This window comes from Bombina bombina, chromosome 6 (assembly GCF_027579735.1).
Source record: "Bombina bombina isolate aBomBom1 chromosome 6, aBomBom1.pri, whole genome shotgun sequence".
Classification (NCBI taxonomy): Eukaryota; Metazoa; Chordata; class Amphibia; order Anura; family Bombinatoridae; genus Bombina; species Bombina bombina.
Genome location: NC_069504.1, coordinates 828009367 through 828026988, shown reverse-complemented (window position 1 = coordinate 828026988; position 17622 = coordinate 828009367).

The following is a 17622-nucleotide window of genomic DNA, read 5'->3' as shown; positions in this document are numbered from 1 at the left end:
TAGTTCTATGGGCTGGTGGGGGCGAGAAAAAATTCTGTTTATGTCGCTCATGTAGTGTGAAGCCATTAGATACAGATAAGACACCCCAAAACACCCCGTCGTCCATCTGATGGACTATAATACCCCAACAAATACTTCTAGATGCGCCTTCAGAACAAACTATATAATCTTGTAGCATACAGATATTTCAGCCTAAGAGTATGAATGTTTATGAGTATGTAGGCGTCTCCCTCTTGCTCGTTGCCTAGGGCTGTGTCGGGTCTGGATGCGTGCGGAGCTGACGTGGCGCCAATCGGTCCTGTGGCGCCAATCCTCTGCTTAAATAAACGGGCAGCAAGCGATCTGTCACTGCCCAAGTATAGGTGCTACTTTGTGTACTCCTGGGAGTGATAGATCGTTTGCTGGACCATTATATATTGTTGCTGAACCCTGCCTGTCTCACTACGCTACCTGGTTAACCCCTGCATTACTGTCTGATACATTGTTGCTGAACCCTGCCTGTCTCACTACGCTACCTGGTTAACCCCTGTATTACTGACTGAAATATTGTTGCTGAACCCTGCCTATCTCACTACGCTACCTGGTTAACCCCTGCATTACTGTCTGATATATTGTTGCTGAACCCTGCCTGTCTCACTACGCTACCTGGTTAACCCCTGAATTGCTGGACTGATTTATTGTTGCCAAATCCTGCCTGCCTGACCATTCTAGTGGTTTGTCCTTGGACTGTTTTACTGTTGCTGAATCCTGCCTTCTTGACCATTCTCGTAATTTGCCTTGTGCTGTCCTGCCTGTGGTGAATGCCGCTCTCCTCATTTGTCTAATATTCCCTGCTCTGGGATATTCCCTATCTTTCCGGCTTGACACCGGGATAACAAGACTACTGGCCGAGTTCGGTCTGATAGAGGAGTATCCCACAAGCATTACAGTAGCATACTAAAAACCATATTATAGTGGCAATTGTGTACATATTTGTAAGCACAGTAAAGAGAGTTATTCTGTCTATGTTGCTTAACTAGGGTTATTAACATTAGCAATATCAATCCTGCTCATGTATCAATTGGGCATATCCCTGGTATTATCACTGGTATGCTATCTACCCTTACATGTGGGCTTAAAGATAAAAAGTGTAAACATTTCTAATCCCGTTAGAGAAGCAAGTTCTGCAATTCTTTATAGGTTACTCAAACAGTCTAAGGCAGTAAGACTCAGTGATGACATAATAAAAATTTGCGATAATTGTCTATGTCTTAGACTACCTAATGATATACTATATCACTACCAGATACTGGGAATGAGAGCCATAACCGCTCTTGCCATTTAAACAGATAATGACCCAAACTGTGTAACTGCTCATAACTAAAGGCTATCCTGAGGTAGTGGTGCAGATGTTAGTAAGAGTATACATTTTGGTTGGGCATTAAACCAGGTAATATAGTCAGAGCTTCTTAGACAATTAGATTAACGTCAGGTTAGATGGGTTCAATGAGTACACGTAGAGGATCACCATATAGTGTGGTTAACATTTTTTATTTTTTATTTTTAATAGTTGAAGAGGGAGATTCATGAGTTAGTTAGCTAGTAAAACATTATGCAACTAACGTACTACAATCCATAATCAGTCCTGCAGCGTGTGTAAATCACCACCAGTAGGTATGGTTTGTTGTGAATCCACGTTACCCAGAGGCCATGGAAATTAGCAGGCATAAAAATAAGTGTTTGCTCCAGTAATGAGGTTATTCTACTTATGTTTCATAAAAGGGTTAATAATGTTAGTAGCTCTAAACAGAATCATGTGCTAACAGAACACATTACTTAAATGGTCACAGTTATAGTAAATAAGCCTACATAAAAACTTAAAGAAAAAACAGTGGCGGCATCTCTGATGCTGTTAAGAAAGCAACCTCTAAAGTTAATTGTTTAAATTTAGTTCTGATATCTGCTTCACAGATTTGGGCTTGGTCTGCATCCCAAAGAGTTAGTTGTAAGCCAGGAACAAACTGGCAAAGAGTCCCGGACCGCAGCAAACAAAGTTTCTACCCGGGGCAGGCTCAGGGGTAAGTGTTCAGGCTTCAGGAGGGAGTAAGCCCTGCATGTAATGCCCAAACTTAAATAGCCTAGGTCTCATGTCGAAAGGGTTGTCCTCCTGTGGCGGAGTGGCGGTGCGGGGTAGCTCCACCGCTTCCTCTACTTCGTCATCCTTGTTGTATGCTGCAGTTAGGCAGGGTCCCTTCCTCTGTGGTATTAAGGACTGTTGTGTGGAGAGTGAGTCATCCATTGGCTTAGCAGTAACAGATCAGGGAAAAGAGATATTCCTATATATATATATATATATATATATATATATAAAGAGAAAGTTCTGACTTACTGATTGACTCATCAACGCCCATCTCAAACCGTTTAACCTAGGAATGTGAAATTTGGAAGTTATGTTGTTTTTATGATGTAGGCATCCGCTAAGAAAGGATTTTTTTGAATTACGTCCCTAAGGGGGTGAAAAAGGGGGGTGAACTTTTTTATGAGGATACCTATATCTTAAAAACCGACAAAATTACAGACATGAAAATTGGTATTTAGATTCTCCTTGAAAAATAAAGAAACATGTTTTACCATTTCCCCAAAATCCACATAAGGATATGTCAAAAGGGGGGGCTGATTTATGAGGATACCTTTTTTTTTTAAATTTCTTTATTATACATAGCCAACATAAAATACAATAAGCAAGAATCAAAACATACATCATTACACAGGACTTAATAAACAAAGTTGATACCTTCTCGGTGTGAACATATTTAAAGAATAATAAAACAATTGGCTTAAAGCACCGTGGAGAGAGAAAAAAAAAACAATAAAAAAAATTAAAAAAAAAAAAAACTGTAAGTTTAAATGTATTTTCGTCCTGCAGAGACAATAAACAAATAATTTGAATGAATTAAGTGGCTATATATTTTTTTATCCTATAAATCTAAAAATAAATAATAAAAAAAAGGGGAGGGGAGGGGGGACCTCCGGGCCTGCGAGGATCTAGCATAGAAGTTGTAGCTCCTACCTTTGTATCTTACGGTATATGTCTAAAATTTCTTATCCAAGAGCCAGGGAAACTTGTAACAGGACTAGTTTAGCGAAGTTGATAAAGGAGACAAATGGAGACAGAATCTGGAGTTGTAATGAATAAGTCTTAATGATAGGTGACCACTCTACCAAAAATATCTTAATTCTTTTCTCTGAAGCCTGGGATAAATGAAAGGATTCATATATAATTTGGGATTGTATACCTTTAAGAATTAACCCCAAGATAGGAGGGCGCTTAGCGATCCAGCATTTGAAAATATTGTATCTAACTATTAGTATGATGGTGTTTAAGATCCGAATTTTCGAGTCTAGCCTGGGATTAAGTACCAACCAGACTATATTTTCCAGAGAAAACGAGTAAACCCCATTATAGAGTCTATTGAACCAATATTGAATTTTCTGCCAGAGTTGTTTTATTTTTGGGCAGTGCCATAACATATGCATGAGATCTGCTTTACCATATGAACAGCGCGGGCAATCAGCCCCTTTAAGAGGATAGAATTTAGCTATCCTAAGAGGAGATAAATAAACTTTATTCATTAATTTGACATGAGATTCTTTCCAGCTTACCGAAATAGGATAACTGGCTACCATCATGAGGCTATGAAAAATCTTCTCCTGATCAATTGTAGGGATATAGGAAAGCCATGAGTTAACCAATTTTTCACCCGCCAGTATGCCCTGTTTAGTGAGCATAATATTGTAGATTAAAGAGATTGATGTATCTCCTGCTATGAATTTTTGAATACAGATCTTGACCTCGGACCACTCAGACCTAATTGAAGAGTACCAGCTTTGAGAGCAAACATAATGACGGATTTGAAAGTATGCAAAACGATTCCCCTTATGTAGAGAAAATTGTGGAGTCTTTCCAATGATATGCGTGTTTTTTTAGATTTACAGATACATTTGGAGAACCAGGAGTTCAATTTGCGTAGATTTTTGTTTAATATGATAAGTGGCAAATTTTGCATAGGATCAAGAATCCGTGGAAAAATTATGGTTTTAATCAAATTAATAGACGCTGTGATGGATAAAGGAAATGCATGCCATAGCTCAAGATCTTCTTTGATCTTTTGAAAAAGAGCTCAGAAATTTGCTGAATACCAATGTTTGGGATTTTTATGGATTTCCAACCCCAAGTATTTTATTGGCTGTAACTGTACGAAACATTTGAATTAGTTTGTTCATTATTATGTTTACCTAATTCGCTTTTATCCAAATTAGTCTTATATCCCGCAAAAGAGCTAAATTCCTCTAAGTTACTTATGACCTTAGGGATTGTCTCACTGGTATTTTGTAGACATATTAAAATATCATCCGCATAGAGTAAACAAAAGAGGTGAGTGGGGGCAACCCTGTCTTGTCCCCCTCTCTAATATTATCTTAGGAGAAAGCATGCGATTAACAAGCAGAAATGACACTGGGTCCCGATGGATTTTCCTGACAAAGTGCACAAAATTATTTGAAAAGCCAAATTTCGCCCGAGTCATAAGCAGGTGAGTCCATGCGATGCTCCAGTGGCAGGCTGTGAAGCTCTGGTGAACTCCATGCCCAAGAGGGTTAAGGCAGTGCTGGAAAATAATGGTTGCCAAACAAAATATTGACACTTTAGGCCCAATTTGGACATTTCCACTTATGGGGTGTACTCACTTTTGTTGCCAACGGTTTAGACATTAATGGCTGTGTGTTGAGTTATTTTGAGGGGAAAGCAAATTTACACTGTTATACAGGCTGTACACTCACTACTTTACATTGTAGCAAAGTGTCATTTCTTTAGTGTTTGTGACATGAAAAGATATAATAAAATATTTACAAAAATGTGAGGGGTGTACTCACTTTTGTGAGATACTGTATATATATATATATATATATATATATATATATTATTTAGCAATATTGCTTATTCACATTTATATAAGTGCAGTGTCTATTTTTCTCTGTCTGACTGCAGAATCTGCCCATTCACAACAAAAAAAATAAATTTGAATCTGATACAAATGTCATACATTCTTTCATCTCGTCCTAGGTGTAAATATGTATTAATCCGCACTCTCTGGGTTTAATCGCTCAGTGTTTAATCTGTGACCTTTGGGGACATTTACCCCTTTTTCAGTCACAAATTATATACTGTGTGCAGATTATTTCTTGCTGTACTACTATTTCTCCAGCACCATGGTATTGGACTTTTTGTGCAAATATATACTATATATATATATATATATATATATATATATATATATATATATATATATATATATAGTTAGATAGATAGATAGATATAAGATCAAAAAAGCAATATTGCTTAAATATTTCTAACAATCTTCAATTTATAAGTTATAAATTGGTTCATCATAGTCTTCCTTTTTAAATTGATATTCCTTTTTATTTTCTCTGTTGGAGGAAATAAATTTCAGTTCTCAAAGTAATTATTTATTTTTAATAAGGAACTATTAGGACATTAAAAAAAATGCAGCTTTAATTATTTTCTGTCTATACAGTTCCCACACTCACATACTTTTTTTTCCCAACCCCTGATCCCTCCCTGATACCTCTCAAACAGCTTTTTTTATCCAACCAAATTATGTCTGGAGGGTTATAATCAACAATTGGAAACAACACTACAACCATCAAAACTACATAGAAAAAGTATAAAGAAAAAGAAATCAATGTTAAAACTGCCTCCAGAAGTGATCTTTAAGTAATGTTAACATTAAATTCTGTTTCTTCCTTTGGCACAGAAAGGCTAGCGGAGAAGATAAAATCAACATTTATTTTACTTTTTTTTTCTACCTATTTTATAAAGGTTTTAGCAATATGTAGACCACAGCTGAATTATATTTATTTGGTGCAATTTATACCAGTTTGGTGCAATTTATACCAGTGATGGATGATTCCCCAAACACATGGGGGACCACAGATCAATATTTTTAGACTGCATATTAATGCATTAATATTAAATGCACAAATAATAATATATATAATAAAAATGTCCTGTGGCACAGGGTGCCCTCTTTCTGCTGTTCCCCCTTCCAGAGGGATCTCTTGAGTTGTAGATACCTTGTTTACCCCTAGTGTTATCAGCTACCTTCCACAATATACTTAGATACTAGATGACCAGTAGGTGACAGGGCATGAATGGTAGGTATCTCCTTGTCACTACCACATATAGAGAAATGTTTTGACAGCAAAAAAAAAAAAATGCACAGAGCAACAATAGTACCCTAGTGGTTAAAGGGATATGAAACCTTTTTTTTTTATAATTCGGATAGAGCATGATATTTTAAACATCTATCCAATTTACTTCTAATATCTAATTAGATTATTTTTTTCTTAGCTCTCCTTTGTTGAAAAGAATGCTTTGGTAGGCTCAGGATCTTGTCATTAGCCGATGTTCTCAGCTAGCTCCTAGCAGTGCACTGCTGCTCGTTTAACAACATTAACCAAGAAAACAAAGCAAATTTGACAATAAAAGTAAATTGGAAAGTTTTAAAAAAAATGTATGTTCTATCTTAATTATGATTATGAAAAAATGTGGGTATCATTTCCCTTTAATACACACAAACAGCAGTGTGCAATGTTATCTCACTACTTTATGTGTCAGATTTGTATTGTAGAAAGATACAGGAGGCCTCTAAAATTTAGTTGCCATTCAGGATACATGAACAAAAAGCATACAAAGAGAGAAGCGCTCTACCAGGAACGAACAACAGCTCAGTGGCTTGTTCTATGGCGATTTACCACCCGGAAGCAGCCTCTTTTAGACCAGTGTGCTTTTCACAAAAGAAAACTTTCCTGAAATATATCAGTCTGATCCCGCCAAGTACGGTCAGTCCAGCCCCGAAATACCAGGCAATTCTCCTTTGAACAAGGAACATGACAACCCCAGACGATCGTTTCGGCCTCCTATGGGCCTCGTCAGTGAGGTGCAGCCACATTCCTCTAAGCACACTGGGCAAGGAGTCCACGTCTGGTTTCCCCCATCACCCATAGGGAGACTTCCCCAGGGTCATAATAATTTGCATACAAAGAGAGAAGCGCTCTACCAGGAACGAACAACAGCTCAGTGGCTTGTTCTATGGCGATTTACCACCCGGAAGCAGCCTCTTTTAGACCAGTGTGCTTTTCACAAAAGAAAACTTTCCTGAAATATATCAGTCTGATCCTGCCAAGTACGGTCAGTCCAGCCCCGAAATACCAGGCAATTCTCCTCTGAACAAGGAACATGACAACCCCAGACGATCGTTTCGGCCTCCTATGGGCCTCGTCAGTGAGGTGCAGCCACATTCCTCTAAGCACACTGGGCAAGGAGTCCACGTCTGGTTTCCCCCATCACCCATAGGGAGACTTCCCCAGGGTCATAATAATTTGCATACAAAGAGAGAAGCGCTCTACCAGGAATGAACAACAGCTCAGTGGCTTGTTCTATAGCGATTTACCACCCGGAAGCAGCCTCTTTTAGACCAGTGTGCTTTTCACAAAAGAAAACTTTCCTGAAGTATATCAGTCTGATCCCGCCAAGTACGGTCAGTCCAGCCCCGAAATACCAGGCAATTCTCCTCTGAACAAGGAACATGACAACCCCAGACGATCGTTTCGGCCTCCTATGGGCCTCGTCAGTGAGGTGCAGCCACATTCCTCTAAGCACACTGGGCAAGGAGTCCACGTCTGGTTTCCCCCATCACCCATAGGGAGACTTCCCCAGGGTCATAATAATTTGCATACAAAGAGAGAAGCGCTCTACCAGGAACGAACAACAGCTCAGTGGCTACATGAACAAAAACCAGGACATTTAACCCCTTAGTGACCAGACCATTTTTCAATTTTTATACCGTTAGGGACCAGGGCTATTTTCTTTCATGTAATTGGCAAGAGTCCATGAGCTAGTGACATATGGGATATACAATCCTACTAGGAGGGGGAAAGTTTCCCAAACCTCAAAATGCCTATAAATACACCCCTCACCACACCCACAATTCAGTTTTACAAACTTTGCCTCCTATGGAGGTGGTGAAGTTAGTTTGTGCTAAGATTTCTACGTTGACATGCGCTTCTCAGCATTTTGAAGCCCGATTCCTCTCAGAGTACAGTGAATGTCAGAGGGACGTGAAGGGAGTATCACTTATTGAATGCAATAATTTTCCTAATGGGGGTCTTTTTCATAGGTTCTCTGTTATCGGTCGTAGAGATTCATCTCCTACCTCCCTTTTCAGATCGACAATATACTCTCATATTCCATTAGCTCTACTGATAACCGTTTCAGCACTGCTTTGGCTATCTGCTATATGTGGATTGGTGTCTTTTGGTAAGTATGTTTTTATTACTTAAGATACCTCAGCTATGGTTTGGCACTTTATGCATTTATATAAAGTTCTAAATATATGTATTGTACTTATATTTGCCATGAGTTAGGTTCATGTATTTCCTTTTGCAGATTGTCAGTTTCATATTTGGGGAAAGTTAATATTAAGAAATATTTTTTTCTTACCTTGGGTTTAGTCTTTTTTTCAATTGACTACTTTGTTTCAAATTGCGGGCTGACTTAGGCTCACGGGTACGCAAAATGCTACACTTTATTGCGTCATTCTTGGCGCGAGCATTTTTTGGCGCAAAATGCACGTCTGTTGACGCAAGTTCATCATTTCCGGCATCGTAATTGACGCATAGGTTTCACACAGGGTTGCGTCGTTAGTGACGCGAGTGTGTCATTTCCGGACATGGTTGGCGCCAAAAAATGTTTAAGTTACGTTGTGCATCATACTTGGCGCCAAACTTTTTTCCTTATTTATTTGCCCCATTGCTGTTTGCCTCTTGCCTTTTTCTATGTTAGAAGGCTAGGCTGTTTGCATTTTTTCCCATTCCTGAAACTGTCATATAAGGAAATTGATAATTTTGCTTTATACGTTGTTTTTTCTTTTACATTCTGCAAGATGTCTCAATCTGATCCTGCCTCAGAAGTATCTGTTAGAACTTTGCTGCCTGACATAGGTTCTATCAAAGCTAAGTGCATTTGTTGTAAAATTGTGGAGATTATATCTCCTAATGTCATTTGTATTAGTTGCCATGATAAACTTTTACATGCAGATAGTGTATCCATCAGTAATAGTACATTGCCGGTTGCAGTTCCTTCAACTTCTAATGTACATGATATACCTATGAATTTTAAAGAATTTGTTACTGATTCTATTCAGAAGGCTTTGCCTGCATTTCCGCCTTCAAATAAGCATAAGAGGTCTTTTAAAACTTCTCATAAAGTTGATGAAATTTCAAATGACCGACAACATAATGAATTATCCACCTCTGATGAGGATCTATCTGATTCAGAAGATCCTTCCTCAGATATTGACACTGACAAATCTACTTATTTATTTAAAATGGAATATATGCGTTCTTTGTTAAAAGAAATGTTAATTACTTTGGATATCGAGGAAGCTAGACCTCTTGATATTAAAACCAGTAAACGTTTAAATTCTGTTTTTAAACCTCCTATGGTTACTCCAGAGGTTTTTCCTATTCCTGATGCTATTTCTGATATGATTTCTAAGGAATTGAATAAGCTGGGTACTCCTTTTAATCCTTCTGCAAGGTTTAAAAAATTGTATCTTTTACCAGCAATTTCAATAGAGTTTTGGGAAAAGATCCCCAAAGTTGATGGGGCTATTTCTACTCTTGCTAAACGTACCACTATTCCTATGGAAGATAGTACTTCCTTTAAAGATCCTTTAGCTAGGAAGCTTGAATCTTATCTAAGGAAAGCCTATTTATATTCAGGTCATCTTCTTAGGCCTGCAATATCTTTGGCTGATGTTGCAGCTGCTTTAACTTTTTGGTTGGAGAATTTAGCGCAACAAGAATTGGATTCTGACCTATATAGCATTGTTCGTTTACTACAACATGCTAATCATTTTATTTGTGATGCAATTTTTGATATTCTCAAAATTGATGTTAGATCCATGTCTTTAGCTATTTTAGCTAGAAGAGCTTTGTGGCTTAAATCTTGGAATGCTGATATGACATCTAAGTCTGGATTACTATCTCTTTCTTTCCAAGGTAATAATTTATTTGGTTCTCAGTTGGATTCTATTATTTCAACTGTTACTGGGGGGAAGGGAGTTTTTTTGCCTCAGGATAAAAAACCTAAGGGTAAATCTAAGGCTTCTAATCGTTTTCGTTCCTTTCATCAAAATAAGGAACAAAAACCTAATCCTTCCCCCAAGGAAACTGTTTCCATTTGGAAGCCTTCCTCAAGTTGGAATAAATCAAAGCCTTTTAAGAAACCAAAGTCAGCCCTTAAGTCCATATGAAGGTGCGGCCCTCATTCCAGCTCAGCTGGTAGGGGGCAGATTAAGGTTTTTCAAGGATGTTTGGGCAAATTCTGTCCAAAATCAATGGATTCAGAGCATTGTCTCTCAGGGCTACCGAATAGGATTCAGAGTAAGACCTCCTGTGAGAAGATTTTTTCTCTCACGCATCCCAGTAAATCCAGTAAAAGCTCAGGCTTTCCTGAAGTGTGTTTTTAGACCTGGTGGTTTCAGGGGTAATCATGCCGGTTCCTTTTCAGGAACAAGGTCTGGGGTTTTATTCAAATCTATTCATTGTCCCAAAGAAAGAAAATTCATTCAGACCAGTTCTGGATCTGAAAATTTTGAATCGTTATGTAAGAGTACCAACTTTCAAGATGGTGACTATAAGGACTATTCTGCCTTTTGTTCAGCAAGGACATTATATGTATACAATAGACTTGCAGGATGCTTACCTTCATATTCCGATTCATCCAGAACATTATCAGTTCCTGAGATTCTCTTTTCTAGACAAGCATTACCAATTTGTTGCTCTTCCATAAGGTCTAGCAACAGCTACAAGAATCTTTTCAAAGGTTCTGGGTGCCCTACTCTCTGTAATCAGAGAACAGGGTATTGCGGTGTTTCCTTATTTGGACGATATCTTGGTACTAGCTCAGTCTTTACGTTCTGCAGAATCTCACACAAATCAACTAGTGTTGTTTCTTTGAAAACATGGTCAGAGGATCAATTTACAAAAACGTTTCTTGATTCCTCAGACAAGGGTCACCTTTTTAGGTTTCCAGATAGATTCAGTGTCCATGACTATGTCTCTAACAGACAAGAGACGTTTGAAATTGGTTGCAGCATGTCGGCACCTTCAGTCTCAGTCATTCCCTTCAGTGGCTATGTGCATGGAAGTTTTAGGCCTCATGACTGCAGCATCGGACGCGATTCCTTTTGCTCGTTTTCACATGAGACCTCTCCAGCTTTATATGCTGAATCAGTGGTGCCAGGATTATACAAAGTTATCACAATTAATATCCTTAAATCCCAATGTTCAACACTCTCTGACGTGGTGGTTAAATCACTAGCGTTTAGTTCAAGGGGTCTCTTTTGTTCGGCCGACCTGGACTGTGATCACAACAGATGCGAGTCTTTCAGGTTGGGGAGCTGTCTGGGGATCTCTGATAGCACAAGGGGTTTGGAAATCTCAAGAGGCGAGATTACCAATCAATATTTTAGAACTCCGTGCAATTCTCCGAGCTCTTCAGTTTTGGCCTTTGTTGAAGAGATAACCGTTCATTTGTTTTCAGACAGACAATATTACAATGGTGGCATATGTCAATCATCAGGGTGGGATTTACAGTCCCCAAGCTATAAAAGAAGTATCTCGGATACTTGTTTGGGTGTAATCGATCTGATGGCTTCTCATCTAAACAAGAAACTTCCCAGATACCTGTCCAGGTCCAGGGATTCTCAGGCGGAAGCAGTGGATGCGCTGACACTTCCTTGATGTTATCAACCTGCTTATATCTTCCCGCCTCTAGTTCTTCTTCCAAGAGTGATCTCCAAAATCATCATGGAACAATCATTTGTGTTGCTGGTGGCTCCAGCATGGCCCCACAGGTTTTAGTATGTGGATATTGTTCGGATGTCCAGTTGCCAACCTTGGCCACTTCCGTTAAGGCCGGACCTACTGTCTCAAGGTCCATTTTCCATCAGGATCTCAAATCATTAAATTTGAAGGTATGGAAAGTGAACGCTTAGTGCTAAGTCATAGAGGTTTCTCTGACTCAGTAATTAATACTATGTTACAAGCTCATAAATCTGTCTCTAGGAAGATTTATTATTGAGTTTGGAAGACTTACATTTCATGGTGTTCTTCTCATAAATTCTCTTGGCATTCTTTTAGAATTCCTAGAATTTTACAGTTTTTTCAGGATGGTTTGGATAAAGGTTTGTCTGCAAGTACTTTGAAGGGACAAATCTCTGCTCTTTCTGTTTTATTTCACAGAAAGATTGCTACTCTTCCTAATATTCACTGTTTTGTTCAGGCTTTAGTTCGTATTAAGCCTGTCATTAAATCAATTTCTCCTTCTTGGAGTCTTAATTTGGTTTTGAGGGCGTTACAGGCTCCTCCATTTGAGCCTATGCACTCTTTGGACATTAAACTACTTTATTGGAAAGTGTTGTTCCTTTTGGCTATCTCTTCTGCTAGAAGAGTTTCTGAGCTTTCTGCTCTTTCTTGTGATTCTTCTTTTCTGATTTTTCATCAGGATAAGGCGGTTTTGCGGACATCATTTAAGTTCTTACCTAAGGTTGTGAATTCTAACAACATTAGTAGAGAAATTGTTGTCCCTTCATTGTGTCATAATTCTAAGAATTCTTTGGAAAGATCATTACATTCTTTGGATGTGGTGAGAGCTTTGAAATATTATGTTGAAGCTACTAAAGATTTCAGAAAGACTTCTAGTCTATTTGTTATATTCTCTGGTTCTTGGAAAGGTCAGAAGGCTTCTGCTATTTCCTTGGCCTCTTGGTTAAAGCTTTTGATTCTTCAAGCTTATTTAGAGTTGGGTCAGGCCCCGCCTCAGAGAATTACAGCTTATTCTACTAGATCAATCTCCACTTCATGGGCTTTTAAGAATGAAGCTTCAGTTGATCAGATTTGCAAAGCGGCAACTTGGTCCTCTTTGCATACATTTACTAAATTCTACCGTTTTGACGTATTTGCTTTTTCAGAAGCAGTTTTTGGTAGAAAAGTTCTTCAGGCAGCTGTTTCAGTTTGATTCTTCTGCTGATGTTTTAAATTTTCTTTTCTTCATGAGAATAATTTATATTTTGGGTTGTGGATTAATTTTCAGCATATGGCTGTTGTTTATTTTTATCCCTCCCTCTCTAGTGACTCTTGCGTGGAGTTCCACATCTTGGGTATTTGATATCCCATACGTCACTAGCTCATGGACTCTTGCCAATTACATGAAAGAAAACATAATTTATTTAAGAACTTACCTGATAAATTTATTTCTTTCATTTTGGCAAGAGTCCATGAGGCCCACCCTTTTCTTACGGTGGTTATGATTTTTTTGTATAAAGCACAATTATTTCCAGATTCCTTTGTTGATGCTTTTTCCTCCTTTCTTTATCACCCCACTACTTGGCTATTCGTTAAACTGAATTGTGGGTGTGGTGAGGGGTGTATTTATAGGCATTTTGAGATTTGGGGAACTTTGCCCCTCCTGGTAGGATTGTATATCCCATACGTCACTAGCTCATGGACTCTTGCCAATATGAAAGAAATTAATTTATCAGGTAAGTTCTTACATAAATTATGTTTATACATTTCTGCATGGTTTGTGCTTAGCTGTAGTGATGTCCCGAACTGTTCGCCCGCGAACGGTTCACAGCGAACATAGCTTGTTCGCGTTCGCGTTTGTGGGCGAACACGTGCCGATGTTCGATCCGCCCCTATGTGTCATCATTGTGGAAACTTTGACCCTTTATGTCACAGCCGCCTGACACATTAGAGCCAATCAACATCAGACACTCCCTCACAGACACTCCCAGCTACTCGGAATCCGCCATTTTAGACTCATAACGACCTTGCTTTTTTAATGAGAGGACGTGTTATGTTTTTACTCCTGACATTCATAGGAAAAACATAGCTAGGCTAGTGTATTTACAGTCCAGAAGGACTCCACTCATCTCTGCTGCAAGCACAGCACCCCAAAAAGCCCTTTTTAGGGCTATATTTCGTGCCGTTTTTTTTTTTTATTTCTTTTTTTTTTTATTAGCATTTGCCTGGCTTTCAGCTGTGTGTTTAAGGCTCACAGCATATGCTGTGACTACTGCCACCACTGATATCTCCCTAACAACATTAGTTTAAATTTAACTAACCCAAAAATATAATTATTTTTCTAGTGTAATTCTTTTTCATTTTCTATCAGGCCAGTGTCACACAGCATATACTCTGGTTCATTGCTCTGTGCCAGCCAGCAGCCAGCAGTGTTAAAATCCGTTTATAACATTATTTTTAATTTAAAAAAAAACAAAAAAAAATATTTTTCTAGTGTAATCTAATTACATTTACTATCATGCCTGTGTCTGTCAGGCTTACTCAGCATTAATATACCTCTTTTTTTTCAGTCTTTTGGTTAATTGGTCTGTGCCAGGCAGCCACCCAGCACTCATATCTATTTTTCTTTCACCTTAATTTTAATATAAAAAAAAAAAAAGTTTAAATTTGTTTGCTAGTGTAATCAAATCTAATTTTCTATCCAGACATAGAGAGCCTACTGTGTTTACTTGCTGCCCTCCCTAGTCTATGAGCCACGACTCATATGTGTTTAACCTTTTTTTAATTCCCCCCCCCAAAAAATAATTTCAATCATTTTTCTAGTGTAATCTAATAGTATTTTCTATCAGGCGTGTGTGTATCCGACATACATAGCCTACTGTTTTTAATAGCTGCCCTTCCAAGGCTATCAGCCACGACTCATATGTATGTGCTTAACCTTTTTCTTTAAATTTCCAAAAAAAAGTCTTTAAATCATTATGCTAGTGTAATCTAATTGTATTTTCTATCAGGCCTGTGTCTAACTGTCTATCTGACTTACACAGCATACTGTTGTTATAATTGCTGCCCTACGTAGCAGCCAGCCAGTGCGAACACTCATAGAGTCATATGTGCATTGCACTTCTTAACATAATTTTAATATTAAAATCTAAAATTTTAAAATATTTTACTAGTGTAATGTAACTTAATTTTCTATCAGTCCTGTGTTTTTGTCACTTACACAGCATACTGTGTTAAATTACTGCCCTACCTACCATCCACGACTCATATCTGCCAGCCTGTCTGCCAGGCCCAAGTAGCCAATTAGTGGCACCAATCACAATTCTTGTAACAGTAATAAAAAAAAAAAAACATAATTTTTTGGACTGCAAATATTCAGTCTCCTAGGGCCATTGAATTTCATTTACCTCCTGCCTGCCACTGCCAGCCTTTTGTGCCAGGCCGTCTAGCCAACTATTTACACCAATCATAATTGTTGTCACAGTCAGACAGTATAGTTATTAATTTAAATAAAAAAATTTTTTAGTGTTGATCTTAACCCTCAGTTTGCTCGTGCCTTTGAATTGCACTTTTCTACAGCCTTCCAAGCCTGTGTGCCAGGCCTACTTAAAAAAATATTTACACCAATCATATTTGTTGTGACAGTATTCTAATAATTAAAAATTAAAATTGTTGGTAATAGTTGCTGTGATTTGAATCCTCAGTTTGCTGGTGCCATTGAATAGCACTTTCCTCCTGCCTTGCAGCCTGCTGTGAGCCAGGCCCACCTAGCCAATTGTTGTCACCGATCATATTTCTGTTAACAGTATTGCAAAAATTGTCAATCATCACTGTTTAGACTGTCAGTAATCAGTCTCCTAGTGTCCTTGAATTGCATCTCCCTCCTGCCTGCCATCCTTTTGTGCCAGGCCGTCTTGCCAACTATTTACACCAATCCTAATTTTTTGTCACAGTATAGTTACTAATTACAATTAAAAAAATCTTTATCGTTGATGATCTTAACCCTCAGTTTGCTCGTGCCTTTGAATTGCACTTTTCTACAGCCTTCCAAGCCTGTGTGCCAGGCCTACTTAAAAAATATTTACACCAATCATAATTGTTGTGACAGTATTCTAATAATTAAAAATTAAAATTTTTGGTAATAGTTGCTGTGATTTGAATCGTCAGTTTGCTGGTGCCATTGAATAGCACTTTCCTCCTGCCTTGCAGCCTGCTGTGAGTCAGGCCCACCTAGCCAATTGTTGTCAGCAATCATATTTCTGTTAACAGTATTTTAAAAATTGTCAATCATCACTGTTTAGACTGTCAGTAATCAGTCTCCTAGTTTCCTTGAATTGCATCTCCCTCCTGCCTGCCATCCTTTTGTGCCAGGCTGTCTTGCCAACTATTTACACCAATCCAAATTTTTTGTCACAGTATAGTTACTAATTAAAATTAAAAAAAAATCTTTATTGTTGATGATCTTAATACTCAGTTTGCTCGTGCTTTTGAATTTCACTTTTCTACAGCCTTCCAAGCCTGTGTGCCAGGCCTACTTAAAAAATATTTACACCAATCATATTTGTTGGGACAGTATTCTAATAATTAAAAATTAAAAATTTTGGTAATAGTTGCTGTGATTTGAATCCTCAGTTTGCTGGTGCCATTAAATAGCACTTTCCTCCTGCCTTGCAGCCTGCTGTGAGCCAGGCCCACCTAGCCAATTGTTGTCAGCAATCATATTTCTGTTAACAGTATTTCAAAAATTGTCAATCATCACTGTTTAGACTGTTAGTAATCAGTCTCCTAGTTTCCTTGAATTGCATCTCCCTCCTGCCTGCCATCCTTTTGTGCCAGGCCGTCTTGCCAACTATTTACACCAATCCAAATTTTTTGTCACAGTATAGTTACTAATTAAAATTAAAAAAATCTTTATTGTTGATGATCTTAATACTCAGTTTGCTCGTGCTTTTGAATTTCACTTTTCTACAGCCTTCCAAGCCTGTGTGCAAGGCCTACTTAAAAAAATATTTACACCAATCATATTTTTTGGGACAGTATTCTAATAATTAAAAATTATAATTTTTGGTAATAGTTGCTGTGATTTGAATCCTCAGTTTGCTGGTGCCATTAAATAGCACTTTCCTCCTGCCTTGCAGCCTGCTGTGAGCCAGGCCCACCTAGCCAATTGTTGTCAGCAATCATATTTCTGTTAACAGTATTTCAAAAATTGTCAATCATCACTGTTTAGACTGTCAGTAATCAGTCTCCTAGTTTCCTTGAATTGCATCTCCCTCCTGCCTGCCATCCTTTTGTGCCAGGCCGTCTTCCCAACTATTTACACCAATCCAAATTTTTTGTCACAGTATAGTTACTAAGTAAAATTAAAAAAATCTTTATTGTTGATGATCTTAATACTCAGTTTGCTCGTGCTTTTGAATTTCACTTTTCTACAGCCTTCCAAGCCTGTGTGCCAGGCCTACTTAAAAAAATATTTACACCAATCATATTTGTTGGGACAGTATTCTAATAATTAAAAATTAAAATTTTTGGTAATAGTTGCTGTGATTTGAATCCTCAGTTTGCTGGTGCCATTAAATAGCACTTTCCTCCTGCCTTGCAGCCTGCTGTGAGCCAGGCCCACCTAGCCAATTGTTGTCAGCAATCATATTTCTGTTAACAGTATTTCAAAAATTGTCAATCATCACTGTT